Below are 5,431 nucleotides of genomic sequence, written 5' to 3' on the forward strand. Positions count from 1 at the left end.
TATATTTTTTAAAATTTTTAATTATTCCAATGATGTAGAAAATATTACGTATAAAATATTAAGTGGTTAAAATAAAATATATTTGTATTTAAAAATCAAATATTTAGAAACAAGATAAGATACTTAGAAACAAGATAAAAATATGGCAAAACAAACAATGGCAAACATTGCTTCTGTTTTGGGCCATCTCTGAGATGGCCCAAAACCGAAAACAAACATAAGGATGACTTTTAGAGTTTCAGATCCCGATGTCTTTTCAACCCACTCAAAACTACTCCCCCTATTTTATAAAATTCTCATTATTAATCATATGGGTTAGTTTTCAAAATTATCATTATATTTGGAAGTTTTCATCTTATATATGTGTAAATATATAAATATACTAAATAAATTTCTTTTTCTTTCTTTTTTCTGTGGGCACAAATAAAATTTGGACTAGCCTCGATTAGCTGCAGTCGCCATCATCGACGAGAACATGCCTCCAAAATTATAATTTATTTTTGTAAATATTTATAAATTACTCATCAACAACGTAGTCCTTATATCAGTGGAGGAAATTGTATCTTATAATCATTTGGCTGAAATTGATTGGTTCTTGGCGATTGAAGGAAGGAGCATTAGTGAGTGATTGGTTGTAGTGAGAGTGATGAGGTGTAAATTTATTAGTTCCAGCGTAGATAGATTGGGAGTGCAAGTGGTCCTCAAAGTTGCAGCTGATGGACCCATTGGCTTCCCTTAACCAACCTGTGGGCCGACCATTGCTTCTTCTTTCTGTTGGCCTCCACCCTATATACATATACATTTTTTATTCAATATTTATTTATAAACCATGATTTGTGATTTTATTATATCATTTTTTTTTGAAAAATATGATGTATTAATTTATATATTTTAATTTTACTTATGATATATTTTAAAACGTAAAATATTATTTATTATACAAATACAGGGAGGCCCTACTACAATAGTTAGTTAATATTAAAAATAAATATATTTTTTTTACTCATAATTGATGTTTTGTAACATCGCAGTATCAAATTTTAAAAACACATACTTTTAGTTGAAAATTAAAAATACAAAACATAAATAAGCAGGCTGTTAAACTTGTCCCGCCTACTCTTGACAAGATTTAAAATCTATCCTTCATACTCCATCACGTTTCACCCTGCTCGAGTCCAAAATCTAATCTACCAGACTCGTACTCATATCATGCCCTCCTCCACCACCGTTCATTTAACTTAGAATTATAATAATATTCAAAAATTCATCCCGAACCCTATCGAGTCTGTACAATCAAACATAAACCCGTTTTTTTACCTCGATTCCTTGATCCCAAACCCGTCCCAAATAGAGTGCGCGTAGGGCCGGGTATCGATCCAAATTTATAATCCAGTCAAATTAAAGTAATAAAAATAATTAAATTAACATGTATTTTAACGGTGGAAATACTTTTGAATAAGGGAATTTTTTTGCATAGGTTATGGATTGATGGTAGGTAGTGTTAGTGTGCGTAGTCAGGTGTTGGGGGTGTTGTGAGTTGTGAGTACATGAAATTTAGAAATTGTAAGCCGCACGAGGCGGCATCAGCTTTTGGTGAAAGGGGCCCTGTTCGGCTGTTGCCCTTTCTTGCCCCCACACACACATGCCCCCTGCCTCCCTTTTTATTACACATACAATTTGAATATACCATTTTTTTTATAAAATCATTATAATTATAAATATTTTTTTATTATTTGAAAAATTATAAACTCATTTAGTCGTCTAACAAATAACCTCTCGTGACAGCCTACTGTATGGGAGTATTTGTTAGACGGACGCTAATCATATTGAAATATTTGTAATTTTTTATATAATAAAAAAATATTTATAATTATAACAAATTTCAGGAGAATATAATTTGTAACTTATCCTATAATTAAGCATAACTTTGGATTATACATTATCATTTTTTCTTTTTCTAATAAGCATTTTAATTGAATTGTTATATTATTTGATTGGGTTTTGTTTACTTTTTTTTTTTACTAATTTGTTTCATTTTCTTGAAAATCCAGATGAAATATATAGAATTGAAGCATTTGGAGAAAAAAATTCAAATGACTTTATTGTTTAGGAGCATGCAGTTATTATCACACGTTAAAAAATACTGTTCTATATAACAATTTATGATTTGAAATCTTTTATAATATGAAATGAGTCAAACAAGACGAAAGGATTTGTTATTGTGGATCAAAATCCTCATTTCTAAATTTATCAATCCAAACACAACCTTCCCGAATTTTAAATTTTGAATCTGGGGAGGGGGGGGAGAAGATAAAAGAGGATGGAAAAAAGAAAAAATCAGAAGAAAAAAGAAAAATATAAGAAAATTAAAAAGAAGGGGAAGTAGGAAATTTTTTTATCCAAATTAAGTCTGTCGAATCAAATTAATCGCATAGTAAATGTGATACATTGGTCATGTGATTGATCATTTTTTTTAGATAAGTGTATTAAATTTGCTCAAATAATTGATTTCTGTCAAGCTAAAATCAATCTAAATTAAAAATTTTCAAGCGAAACAAATTATGTGATTGAACACTTTTCTTAAACAATGCGCTAACCGCATTATAAATATATTACACATTCTATAATTTCTATTTAGTTGAACACGCTCTAAATTAGAATTTCCCGAGGAGGTAGTTGCGGTCAAAGAAAGGAAAGCAACAAAATAATAAAATGTAAATGGGCATGATTGGGTGTGTCTGGTCTCCGTCTTCACAAAGCCGGAAAACGCGCTTGTCTTCTTCATATCATTTATTTTGTCTTTTCCCTAAACTCGTCATAACTCACACCCACGACTTTAAATTTTCACGTTTCTCCATTGAAAATTTTGTCGCATATTTTTAATTATAAATTCATCTAATGAATCAATCAATATCTTATCTATTTATTTATTTATAGATTATAGTTGGATGAATAGTTCACATAAAATTTAAACTTATTAATTTTTAATATGGTATGATGATGTTATGTGATAAATAATATAATAAAGCAAATAAAATATTTTACAGATTAACGATTTAAATAAAAAAAGCGTAAGATCCCATTATATGTATGGAGTCAATTTATTTAGTGGAAAGCCCGTGTTAGAGCCCTATGGCGTGTAAAAATTTTTCGAGCTATTGTTGAACTGACGTTTCTATTTTTATTTTTGTGGTTCTTTTGTAAAGTATTTCAGAAAATATCAATGTTACCACAGACAACGACAAATGAATGGTAATATAAATTTAGAAAATATTTAATTGGAATAAGAAATTTGTAATAACTAAGAAACATTAAAAATGAAAAAAAAAAAAAACATAAGTAGTTACCCACACACGCCTTTAGTTGTGGGGGAGAGGCAGCTTGGAATAAACGCGTTACAGATAGTCTTGTTACCAAATGCGCTACTTAACAAATCTTTTTGTCTTCCACTTAGCCCAATTAATTATATTAATTTAATTATTTATTAAAGGAAAAGGGAGGTTGTGTCCAACAACAAACAGAGCTACTTCTAAAGGTTGCTCTAACAACCCAATCATTAGTATCGTAAAATGCGCTTTTATATTAATCTAATATAATAAAGACAGTGAAAAAAATAACATTACTATATGTTTATTATGATTCTCAAGTTCTTGTTTGACTTCTTCTGTCGGAGTTAGGACATCAACAAAAAAGTAATGCCATCTTTTTTTTTTTTGTTTTTTAAACCTCTAATTTAATATTTATATTTATGTATTATGTTCAAGTAACTTTTTTTTAGTCCTAAATCAGTTATTTTTTCGTCCGGGTTAATACTATTCAAATCAAATATGATAATATACTTGATCTCCTTGCTTGTTCGATAAAATTTGGGCTAATGGTTTATGGTGAGTCAGTAAAACTCTATCAGCTCTATAAATATACACTTTTCATATGTTAGGTATGATTTTTAATACTACTACTGTTCTCTTGAATCTTATCTTTATAGAATTTTATACTTACTGATTTTCTTGATGTTGTTCTCACCAAGGTTGTAAGTGTTGGTGAAATCGAGGGCTTTGAACCTAAGATCAAGAAGAAAAACATCTATACATAAATTAAATTTGAACATCAGATTATTACCATAATATTGTTTGCCAACCTGGTCAGCTTGTAAGATAGGAGGGGTTAATATTTGTTATTTTTAAATTCAAAATAATAAAAAAAAGGATTATAAAATATCTAAAATTGATATTCAGACTTATAAAACTTTCTGTTATCTAAATTATTTTTGCATTAAATTTAAAGAGCAAATAAGTAAAAGCTTAAGGATACATGTAAGGGAGACATTGATACCTGTCATTATTTAGACTTAGCAAACTAATGTGGTTTCATTAATAATAATTATGTTCCATATTATGCATCCTTTATCTCCAAGTCTACATATAGTATCTTCACCCAAACTCAACATCACCAACATTATTATTTTGGATAATTACACCGCCCTCTTATGTAATTTTGTATAATTACACATAAACTTCTATAGTTTATAAAATTATATTTAATATCAATAACATTTATTTTTATTTAATAAATAATTTATATGTTGGTCAAAATTTAATAAATTTGTTGATATTAGCAAAAAAAATTGAATCAAAATCCATATTTATCTTTAATTGACTTATTACTCATTTTTTACAGGTTAAATAAATCTTTTCTAATCAAACGTTTCCACACAAAAAAGTTTTGATCTGTTACAGTGATTGATTGGAGTTGAAATCATTCAAAATTTTTTAAAAAAAAAAAGAAAAGAAAAAGTCGAAGAGAGAGGTGTCTCATATCACTTATCTATATAGGATGTTTTCATATATATATTAATAGGTAAAATTTAACTTATGTTCGTAATTCAGTAATATTGTGCTGATACAATATGATTTTTTACTGCTTGTTCTTGTATGCTCAATTTAGATAATAATTTAAATTATTCGAGATGGTTGAAAATAGATAAAATCTTTAATTAGTAGCAGTGAAAAATTATACAAATTGTATTATAAGTAGGAAAAGAATGAATAGCATGAATTACAACAGTAGTGAAAAAATATTAGTACAGTACCCATTAGGCCCTTCCTTAATTCAAGATTAGCCGTGTAAATATGGGTAAATCCGTCCTCTGATCTCCTTCTTCAAAGTATGTATTCTACACCGCTAATCATCACATTATTAACAGCCGAAAAAAATTCAAAAATATACAGTTATGCGCCATATATGGGGATGACCACACACAATCACCCCCCTTTCCGTTACGTTTTCAGTTACTCAGCAGTTATCAGCCGCTCGCCGCCGTCAGCAGGCGTAAAACTCGACGAGCTCGTCCAACGACTCCGGCTGAGGATCGGCATTTTCCAGCATCCATAGCAGGTGCTCGAACATCACCACCTCACAAGCGACGGTGACC

General features: G+C 29.3%; 1 pseudogene; it reads right to left on the reverse strand.

Annotated features, from left to right (window-relative positions):
* The window catches only part of LOC105173721, a 736-nt pseudogene continuing 302 nt past the window's right edge, over positions 4,998-5,431 (reverse strand).

This window comes from Sesamum indicum, linkage group LG11 (assembly GCF_000512975.1).
Source record: "Sesamum indicum cultivar Zhongzhi No. 13 linkage group LG11, S_indicum_v1.0, whole genome shotgun sequence".
Lineage (NCBI taxonomy): Eukaryota > Viridiplantae > Streptophyta > Magnoliopsida > Lamiales > Pedaliaceae > Sesamum > Sesamum indicum.